Raw genomic sequence first — 12,278 nt, forward strand, 5'->3', positions numbered from 1 at the left:
TAGCCTCAGCCAAAGTATCTAACACTGGGGCCCTTGCCTCTACCTTATCCTTTGCTAACTTCTCCCTTAACTTTTCATTTTATTTTCTTAAACTTTCAATTTTCAGCAGAAGGGATTTGTTCTCATTCTTACCTGGTGAGGAAGGTTCCTCTGACCGAGCTTGCTCTTTATCCTTTTGCCTTACTGCCTAATTGTTCTTCTTAGATGTGGATGGGGAATCTAGATGCCCACTAACCCTTTGATCCAAGGATCTTTTGCTTATAGATGTATCAAAATAATCACGTTTGAAAATTGCAGCTTAACATAGAAATTTAATGTGCACATGAGAGAAGAAGAAGAAGCACGTAAAGCATGAGAAGAAGACAACAAGACTTGATAACAGAGTTCATCCAACTTGGACTATGTCTCCGAGCCCTGCTCGATCAATGGGGAGGCCTTCATTCATTAAATGGCATGAAAAGAAGAGAATAAAATCATCAGTTACATAAAAGGAGTCTTATACCTCGATTCTAGAACATGGCTGAGAAATGGAGAACTCTGATGGAGAAATGGATAGAACCACTGCGTTCGTGCTATTGAGAGGGGATGAATACATATAATATTTGTCTAATTTAGACAAAATGCACTTTCGTCCCTCCTGCACTACTTCTGCCTCGAACTGCATGCAAAAAATCCTCTCCCCTAGCACTTTTCCATGTTCATCGGGTTTTATAACACTTCCTTTGTTAAAAGCACACTTAGATCAGAGGTCGATTTGTTTAGAATAGTAGTCGTTGAATGGAAGGATCAGCGGACACAACCAAACCTCGACAATAGGACTTTTTCCACTAAAACCATAATACATGGAAACACGGAAAAATCCGACCACAAAGCCTTTAATCCGGACTTCAAATTTCATTAGATCAGGTCTATAAACCCATCGGGTCTAGCCCTTTCATCACAAGTCGCATAGTGCACTGTTTAATGGCCCTTGTCATGGGGATATGCCGATCACCGATTACTAATATCAGCATATCGCTATCGGCCTGATCGCAATGTCATTGTCTGCAGATCACATATTTAATGACCCCAGGTCTTCCCTTTGGATATGTTGATCGTCGATATCACAATCGCAAGTCGGCTCTACCCGAGTCTCGATATTGCGTCGCTGCCTTCCTCTGACCTGATATATCGGAGATCACTGAGCGGGGGTTCTAAAAGCCTTTATGTTAAGTCCACCCTTTGAACTCCTCTGACTGTGATTTCCCTCTAGAAGCCTTCAAGCCCATTTTTTGGAGAAATGCCTCCTTTTTCAAAGGAACAAAGGTAGAGTCGCTTGGCGATAACTTCATCATCCAGACTCAGATTGAAGTGTCGTTTGCACCATTGGAATCAAGGTGACGAGCAATTCGATATGATGTCAAGATATTTGCCTTTCTACCACTTTAAATTTTTAGCTTTTCCATGCCATTGTGTCTGAAGATCCACCTAGATCAATCCTCCCCATTGAGGAGCTTTTGGACCACCAAAAGCTTTTATTAGTCAATTGGCAAGTGAGGGAATTATTCCCTCACCCTTTCCTTCTACAGCCATTTTTCCTTACTGGGGTGCATCCCCTTGAAACCAAATCGAAGGTATTCCACATCTCCTTGCCATGAATTCTTGGTTCTTCTATTAAGGATGATGTCTTCAAGTAAGTCATCAAGATACTCTGGTGCAAAATCATCAACTGTAGGAACTGTGCCAACCTTCTCGGTGTCCACAATCAATGGTGGTTCATACAGTTTTAAGTTCTCCACACTCACTACAGATTACATCTGCATATATATCAAAAAATCAAGACGAAAGGCATTGTTTCCAATCTTCTCCAAAATGGTGAATGGATGCGACTTCTTCCCTTCTCCCTTCATCCTATCCTTGCTGATATGAAACCACACTTTGTCTCCCACTTGAAATTGATGGTTGACATGGTGTTTTTCAAGTCGAGCCTTGTAACGAGCTTGACTTTTCTCCAACTTCTCTTGTACTGCTTGGTGAATCAACTGGATTCAATGAATGAACTGCTGAGCTTTTCCCTATCATTACATCCACTGGAGTTATCTTCCCTTCCAAAGACCATATCAAAAGGGTCCTTTGGCAGGTAACCAAAACATGTCTCAAATGGTGAACACTGTGTAGATGAGTGCACTACTCTTTTGTAGGAATGCTGCACATCTGGGAGATGATCATCCCACAAAAGGATGTTTCCCACAATAGCCTCGTAACAAGTGTACCACAGTGTGGTTGACAACCTCTATCTGTCCATCAGTCTGTGGATGAAATTCTGTGCTTCTTTTCAACTTGGTGTCCATCATCTTCCACAAGCTGGTCCAAAAATCTTTGAGAAAGCAAGAGTCCCGATCTAACACAATCGATGTGGGTAATCCAAAATGGACCCAAACATGTTGAAAGAAAAGATAATTAGTCTACTCTGCAGTGATCTTCTTCTTACAATGCATTAAAATACACATCTTACTAAAACAGTCAATGAGGACATACAAATAGTCATGACTCTTTCTAGACAAAGGAAAACCTCCTAGAAAGTCCATTGACACACTTTCCCATGGACGACTCAGGATAGGGAGTGGTGTGTAGAGCCTGAGTTTTCTATTAGAGGACTTTGAAATAGAACACATCACACAACCCTTTACAAAGCGAGTCACAATGTTCTTCATATGAGGCCAAAAATAAAATCTTTGTACATGACATAAAGTCTTTTCGACACCAAAGTTTCCAGACACAAGAGAGGTGTGGGCCTCTCGAATTACATGTACTCTTTCCCCTGTGGGAATACACAATTTGCCAAGGTGATACAACAATTTCCCCTGCAAGTGATAGTTGTCCACTTGTGAACCATGGGTTAGTTTTTCATAAACCTTTTTAAAGTCATCATCGTTAGCATATTTTTTAGCATAACTCTCAAAAGACAATGAAGCATTATGCAAAATAATAGAAGTAGAAATAGGAGGGAAAGATACCATATTGGCCACTTTATTGATAGTTCCTTTCTTATACTTTATTACCAGATGAAACTGTTGAAGAAATCCCATCCACCTGAAATGACGAGATTGTAGCAGCTTCGTTTGTGACTGAAGGTACTGCAAGGGCTGATGATCCATATGGATGATGGTGTCCTTCGTGATCAGGTAGTGTTTCCACTTTTTCACACTCTGCACCAAGGCATAAAGCACCTTGTCATAAGTGGGATAGTTTATCATAGCCTGAGAGAACTTCTCATAATGGTAACATATCGGCTTCTTTTTCTGCATCAGTACAACTCCCATGCCATATCCATTGCTGTCTATTTTGATCTTGAATGGCTATTGGAGATCTGGTAAGGCTAACACTGGCGCGGTGCTGATTTTTTCCTTCTATGTTTTGAAGGACTTATGTTGTCTTCCTCCCTATTGGAAGACCTATTTTACACTTGTCAATGTGTGCAAAGGTGCTGCAATAATAGAAAAATTGGCAATAGATCTCCTCCAATACTGGACTACACCTAAAAATCTATGGACCTCGGTTACACTAGTAGGCTTAGGCCAATTTACATGCTTCAACTTTAGAAGGATCAATTTTTAACTGACCATGACCAACAATATGACCTAGGTAAACCAAAGAGGTTTTCTTGAACTCACACTTTGACAACTTTACATAGAGTTTTTATTTTTTCAATACATCAAGCACTTTCTTCACATGACACACATGTTCATTCCAACTTTAACTAAATACAAGTATATCATCTAAATATACAAGAACAAATTCATCAATGAAAGGCTGAAAGAGATCATTCATGACCCTCATGAAAATGGTTGGAGCGTTACAAAGTCTGAATGGCATCACCATCCATTCGAACAACCCTTGTTTGGTCTTGAAGGTGGTTTTCCACACGTCCTGCTCTACAATTCGGACCTGGTGATAACCACTACACAAATCCAATTTGGTGAAATAGATAGAATTCTTTAACTAATGTAATAAGTCATCAATGCATGGAAGAGGGTAGCAATTTTTCACTGTGATTTTGTTTACAGCGTGGTAATCCAAACACATCCTCCATGTGCCATCTTTCTTTGGCACTAAGACAATCGGTGAACCACATGGAGAAGTGCTTAGGATGATGATCCCATGGTCCAGCAATTCCTGCACCTATTTTTTGATTTCCTCCATCTCAATGGTCGACATCCTGTACATGCCAATATTTGGTAAAGGAGCGTCATGCTGCAAATGGATCTCATGTTGGATTTCCCTCTTTGGAGGTAATCCCTTCAGTTCCTGAAACATCTCATCATAATTAGAAATTAATTCACATAATTCATGTTTATGTTCCTAATCACAACCCTAGAAAGCAATAGCTACTTCTGCATATTTTCCCCTTACAACCATAAGCATGCAACCCTTACTAGAATTTACCAACCTCCTCATTTGTCCTGCACTTACAAGGCTGGAATTGATTTTAGTTTGTTGAGCCCATACTATATATTCTACCCCATATTTTGTGATTTGGTATTTTTTTTCGTGACGAAAGAAGATTGATTTTCTATCATATAGGTATGGACTCCCTAGCACCATGACACAGATATCCAATGGGATCACATCAAGTTCTACTTCATCCACTAGCTTAGAAGTGATCACAAATTTTACTTTACACTGCTTAGTTACATTCAGTTTTTCTTTATCATGTATCCATCCAAGCGAGTAAGGTTTCAGATGCGGTTTTGTTTCTAACCAGAGTTTCTTTACCAAGGATTCTACAACTAAGTTTTCTTGGGATCTAGTATCAAACAGAGTTTCTACTTTAGTATGATTTACAACAAATATAATATGAAATAGCTCAATTCTCTTTTGATCATTAGGAAGGGACTCATTTACAGAACTAGTGCCTTCATGTGATTTAGAATTAACATGAGGTGTAAGACTAGCTTTGTTTTCTACTGCTGTGATCAATGATTCATCTTTAGAATTAGATCCAAGGTCTTGCTGCGCAGTTTCCACTGTCTTATGCTTGCCTTTTGCTCCATACTTCTTTGGTCTCTTTTCTGGGTGAATTTTCCAACAATGATCGTCATCGTGACCCTCCTTTTTGCAGTGATTGCAATAAGGTCATTCTCTTTCTTCTTTCTTGGATGATGTCATCTTCTTCTCCTTTCCTTTCCATTTGGCTTTAGATTTTCCATTGGGAGGTTTGAACAGTGGTTTTCTGGAATGATCATCTCTTTCATTTTTTCCCTTATTCTCAATATGAATTTTCTTCACATTGGCTGAGTCAATAGTAGTTGGTTCAAGAAACAATAATGAATGCCTAATGTAACTATGTAATGAGCCAATGTACTTAGCTACTACTTCAGGTGTATCAAGTTCAATACCCAAATTAAGTGCTTACTTTCTAAACTCCTTTGTAAAACTCTAAACATACTAACCTTTGCCTTGCCTTAAATACTGCTAATTCATTAATTCTTTTTGCTTGTAACCCAACAAATAAAATTGTTCCTTTAATGCAGAAATAAAATCAGGCCATGAGGAAAAGAGGTTAACAACATTCTTACTGCTTTGCAATTTTCTTTCCCACCAAACGAGAGCGGTGCTACTCAGCCGTAAAGAGGCCAGTTGAATCTTTGCCTCATCCTCCATGATCTTCTGAATCCTACAGTAGATCTCAATCTGCCTAATCCAATTATTAAGCATTTCTGCATTACTTTCACCATTAAACATGGGAAGATCAAATTTGACATCTAATTTAAAGAAAGGTTTCTTATATGCATCCCTTGAATTTCTATGATTATGGTGGTGAGATGGAGAAGAACTTTCACTCGTGGAAGGAGAAGGAGGGGGTTCTTCTCCACCATTTCCATGCGTCGAACCTTGTGGTTCTGGTTTTCTTTCTTCTGCCATCTCCAGCCTTGAAAGCAACTGACCAACATTCTCTGCCATTGAATAGAAGGTCTTGTGGAAATTGTGCTCCCCTTTAATACGAGCCTCTTCATCTTCCATGTTTCTCCTTCGATGTGCATGCCCTACTTTGGGATCAAAAGGCTCTAGTTCCCCTTTGCCTCTTCAGAGCCTATTTCTTGTTAGCATACAAACATGCAATTCACATATAAAATACCTACTCTGATACCACTTGATCCAGGGATCTTTTTCTTATAGATGTATCAAAAGAATCGTGTGTGAAAATTGTAGCTTAACATAGAAATTTAATGTGCACATGAGAGAAGATGAAGAAACATGTAAAGCATGAAAATAAGACAACAAGACTTGATAATGGAATTCATCCAACTTGGAATACGTCTCCAGACCCTTCTCGATCAATGGGGAGGCCTTCATTCATTAAATGGCATGAAAAGAAGAGAATATAATCAACAGTTACATAAAAGGAGTCTTATACCTCCATTCTAGAAAATGGCTGAGAAATGGAGAACTCCGATGGAGAAATGGATAGCACCACTACGTCCATGGCATCAAGAGCAGCTGAAAACATATAAGATTTGTCTAATTTAGACAAAATTCACTTTCGTCCCTCCTCCACTACTTCTGCCTTGAAATGCATCCCAAAAATCCTCTCCCCCCCAACACTTTTCAACGTGCATCGGGTTTTATAACACTTCCTTTGTTACAAGCATGCTTAGATTGAAGGTCGGTTTGTTTAGAATAGCAGTCATTGAATGGAAGGATCCACAGCCAAACCAAACCCTAACAATAGGCCGTTCTCCGTTAAAACCATAATACACAGAAACATGACAAAATCCGACAAAAAAGCCTTTAATCCAAACTTCAAATTTCATTAGATCGGGTCTATAAACCCATCAGGTCTAGCCCTTTCATTGCAAGTCGCATATTGCATGGTTCAATGGCCCTTATCGCGGGGATCTGCCAATCGTTGATCACTGATTGTGGATATCGGCGTATCGCTGTCGGCCCAATCGCAATACCACTGTTTGCGGATCACATATGTAATGGACTTAGTTCTTCCCTTTCATTATGCTGATTGCCAATCGGCTAATCGTTCTGATCGACGATATTACAATTGCAAGTTGGCTCTACCTAGGTCCCGATATTGCATGCCTGCCTTCCTTTGACCTGATATATCAAAGATTGTTGATCAGGGGTTGTAAAGGCCTTTGCATTAAGTCCACCCTTTGAACTCCTCTGACTGTGATTTCCCTATAGAAGCCTTTAAGCCCACTTTTAGGAAAAATGCCTCCTTTTTCAAAGGAACAAGGGTAGAGTCTTTTAGCAATAACTTCATCATCTAGACTTGGATTGGAGTGTCGTTCACACTGTTGGAATCAAGGCGACGAGAACTTCGATAGGATATAAAGATACTTGCATTTCTGCCATTTAAATTTTAAGCTTTCCATGCCATTGTGTCTGAAGATCCACCTGGATCACCCTTATCCTATATTTTGGCAGCTTATCACCAATTGTCTTGTCAGCTAGTCTCTTTCCAACCCTTATTTTTGAGGGCTAGGGCCGCTCCTTGGTTTATGTGGAAGCTTCCTCAGATTTCCCAATTTGCTTCCTGCGGGTAGTCGTAGCCTTCTTTCTCATGAATTCCTCCCAGTTCTTGCCTTGGTGACTTAGGGTGTCGAACACAATTATCTTGATGAGGCCACAATTTGTGATGCAAGTGGCTCGATGCATGGTTTTTTTTTATGGTTGCCACCATACTCCTAATATTTTCTGGCAAAACGTACGGGAGGTTTATGAACTATCGATATTAGAGGTAGTTTAGCAACGAGAAGTGGTAATTGAATACAATTGTTTCCCTTCCCTCATAGTTAATATACTTGATGGGGTAAAGGGTGACATCGGCCTATGGTTGGGGAAGTGACAACCTGTCGATCCCTCTTCCTTTCTTCACCAGCCGTTCCTCCCCTTGGAGAAAATCCTCCTTCAAGGAGGGATCACTAATTTTTTTGTTAAACTACCTTTTAAGCTCTATTGGTAATGTCGTCACTCAAGAAATTACCTCTTTTGTAACTTTCAGCTTTAATCCCCTCACTTCTATTTGACTCCTCTCTAAATTCTTTGCAAATTCCATAGAAATTACCCTATTTGATCCTTCCAACCTTTTGGAAAACCCAAACCAGCCTACACCTTTAAAAATTTGGCATGCTTTGGGGCATTTTTCCAAGGCCTCTATTGATCCCGATTCATTTTGAATTGCTGCTCCACCCATCGCTATACAAATTCAATGTTGTTCTCCTCTCTTTTCCCCCTTGATAAGTTCTAAAATGTTCGACGCAATACTCAGTTGGTCCAACCCTACAACTATTCTCCTCTCTTCTCTCTGAGCACTCTGAATCAGGATGTAATGCTTCAGCAGTGAGCAAATGGTACGGTGACACAAGCAAGAATTTCAAATCAATATTTGTATTGAGCAGTAACATTTCCTTATTAATGCTAAGTTATGGAAGGTCTAGTCTAAGGTACAATTCCATTTTTTGGCATGATCGATCATTAAATGAAAATTATTACAAGATCATCATGATTTGGTTGTGGTTTTCAAATTCTCACAGGTCATGAAAATGTCATGTCATCATGTATTTCATCCCCCTCGACTTAAATGTGACAACCAACCTCGACTGTTAAAAGGGATATCACATTATACTACCATAATTACTGAATAAAAGAGGATACTGATATTACCATTTTATGACGTACTTGGTGTGATGTGGAGAGAAGATGTTAATGATGACATCCGTGAATTTAATTCTGACGATCAAGTCGACTGCTCCCGAATCATGGTGATGCATGTTGTGTATCACAATAAATAATTTACTTTGATTATTTCTAGAAGTTGTTGGCTGTTATAGATGTAACAACCAAGATGAATGTTATGTATTATTGATTTCCACAAAAGATAAAAGCAATGAAAAAAGTCATGTAACAACATTATTGTAGGATATTCTCGAAATAACAAATGTTATTACAAAGTGTGTAATGACTGACACAGAGTGGTTTTCAACTACTATAAAAATTGTCTGTCTACGCCCGAAAATGTTTTCATAGCGATATTTATTTTTATTTATTTATTTATTTTTATTTTTTTTTTCTGAGAAGGTGTAACAGCCACCAGCAAAGGTTGATTTTCAACTATTACACTTATTAAAAAAAATAGAACTTTGGCAGCACATGGGGTTTTCCCTTACTCCTATAATTTGAAGATCTGAATTCGTGACAATGTTAGCAAATGAATCCCTTGAAGCATGTTTATGTTATAACCGAAGACGTTGCACATTTTCAAGCAATGGTGTCCTCGCACTGTCAATGGTAACCAAATTCATAGTCCCATTGTCAAAGATTGCATCTACCTCATAGGGACCTAGCCATCTAGTGCAGAGCTTACCCTTGAAGTCCTTGAATATTAAATCATATAAGAAAGCCCAATCTCCTTTATGAAACTCCTTCTTCTTGTTGAACCTGCCATACCACTTAGCTCTCTATTTTTGTATAATCTCTGTTTGTTGAATAGCACTTAGTCGTTTCTCCTCCAATTCATTGAGATGGTTTAACCCTTGCTTTTGTGTTGTAGACAAATCCAAATTCACCTGCAATGTTTTTCTCAATGTCTTGGTTTCAAACTCAATAGGGAATAACGGAATTTCACTATACACAAGTCCATATGGTGATAATCTCGTGGTATTCCTCCACGTATTTATGTAGGACCACAACACTTTTGGAATTTTATTGGCCCAATTCCTTTGGTGACAAGCCACAATATTGGTAATAATCCATGTTGGCTTGTATGGGCCTGACCCATGTTCAACGTTAATTAGTTAAACAAATCGCTACACTCTTGGCCCTTTCAGCATTAGTCCCAAAGCACGGACTGAAGTCTCACCTAAAGTGGTATGGGGGAATGCTGGAACCAATCTTCCGTACCCTAAGATGGTCGTGATGTCATTTTATTCCTTCTATTCCCACCTTTTAATAGGTCACTTAGTTCTAGAGCTTTTTATACTAGCCCTCTACTCTGATAGTCAGTACCTTCATGAAAAGGTATGATCGACCTTCACGTAGCCCTAAACTGCAGCTCGGGTACTTTCGTACCGCTAGGGTAGCTTGCCGTGTAGATTCTGAAACTACTCTAAGTTTCTTAATTATCTTATTAGATACTCACAGTTAGCACCGCGTAAATAGATATCCTTATTTGTGTTCAATTAACCAACATAATTACACACATTCGCGCATCACATAAGCATTATAAAGGAAATTCATACATAATATGAAAAGATGCATTAATCGGAACAAAGACATAGAATGTGCAAAATACTTCTCTTTATTGATATCCTCAAGCAATTACAGACTCTATCTTCCCTGTGCACACATCTATAGTGGTCCACACACCCAACTGCGGACTTCCACCCTAAGCCTTTCTACACTCAGTTACAGAGCCTCTACCTATGCTACGACCCAAAACATAGACTACTTACTTCATAGATATGACTCTCTTAGCAACTACTAAACTACTTAGAGCTTACTTACGTAGCTCTTTTTATACAATCCCATGGTCTGCGAACCATTGGTAGATCTCTTACAGCTAAAATTACTTTATAAAACTAATGGTAGAAAACCCTTTACAACTCATGACACCTTCATGCTCCGTGACCATAAAATGTGAAGACTTTACTAGTTTGTTACAAAATTCAACCCAAAACATGGGCTTTTAGCCCTAAAACTGTCCTTTGGGTGATCCTGTTCCTAACAAACCCCCAATATAAACATCGTGACTCACCCTCGAGTCACTTGGTAGGTGTGGAGATCTTTGCTCGAAGCCCTTCCATCTCAACCCATATGACTGCAATCTCAGCAGTGCACTAAGCTTCTACCTGCTTCGTGTCTTCGACCATTTGCTTAGTCATTTCTCCTACACTGTCGGCTTGAAGTTTTTGCTACATCTGTTATTGGGAAATCTAGTGTCTATGCAAAGATGCTAGTCCCACTAAGGCTGGTAGCTACCTTAGAAACAAAAAAAATAAAACCACTTTCATTTTCCTTTATGAGAAGTAGAAAAGAGGGGAACAAAGGAGACCAACCTCTGTCTTGCGCTTGGCTCCTTGCTTGATTCCTCTCCCTTCTAATAGATCTTTGCCACTCGCTTCCTCGTCTACCCGGCTTCAAAGAGCACCTGTAGAATCAAAGCAGCATAACACTATCCAAGAACATAGCACTACTATCATAAACAATATAGGACCAGATATATATTGACCACACAAATGCATATATCATCAATCATACAAGAATGTGGAGTAAAACTTGAATATCTTTATTAATAATCAAGAATAGTAAAGAGGATTACAACCAATTGTTCTGACCCAGCGTCATCCTCTCAGCAAGAAAGCCTTCTTCACCTCATGAAAAGCTTAGATCACCCAACACTATGATGTTAAACCAAGAAACTAGTAGCACTTCCTTATAAGATACAAAATTCCATCCTCTGGATCTCTGGGATGAGGGATCCATATATAGATGTTTGCAAGGGGGGTGAGTCAGATTTTGAGATTTGATTAGTGTCCTCTCTCTGATAGTTCTTGATTCCACTTGTAGATTGATGATCTCTTACTCATCCCTGGGCGAATGCAGAGAGGCAAGTGTCACAGGAGAAGTTTCTGGAAGATTCCATGATCCTCCACCTCACAAATTGACCCTGCCATTTGTCCACTCTCGCCCATCACACCTGATAGAAGGGATTTTCAGTATGCATCGCACCTCCCATGTGCATTTAGGTGGGATGCAGTGCACTTTGACAATGGAGCAGGTGAGATGGTCCAATTTTGACCAGTTCTGAGTAGTTTTTCATGGAGAACTTTTGGGAGATGCTGTAATCAGTTGACCTTGTTCTTTTAGGGGTTGGAACAACACTTTTAGGGACTTAGGAGCCCTTAGTTTATGGACATTTATGATTGGGGTTGCAGTGCCCAAAAATATCTATAATAGTTGCCCCCTAAATCATTAGGTCGTTAATCTTTTGATGTCGGGTGAAATGCTTTATCATGAGGATTCGAAGTTTTTTCAAGCTGGAAGGCGACTTGTAATAATATACAATACAATACATTATATTCATAATATTTTCATGATCTAGCTGAGGCAGGAATTCCCATGCACAACTTTATAAATTCATTTTCATGTGCATAAGATAGACAATCGTCTGAGTGCAGAGTGACGATTCTGGTAGAGTCATCATCCCTTGGATTGGATGACTATCTGTGCAGCAATGATGTACATTTGATGTCTTTATTTTCCTGAATATATATCGCAGCCTG

This window comes from Pinus tabuliformis, chromosome Q, assembly GCF_031772625.1.
Source record: "Pinus tabuliformis cultivar Carrire ecotype Pingquan chromosome Q, CPIR1, whole genome shotgun sequence".
NCBI lineage: Eukaryota > Viridiplantae > Streptophyta > Pinopsida > Pinales > Pinaceae > Pinus > Pinus tabuliformis.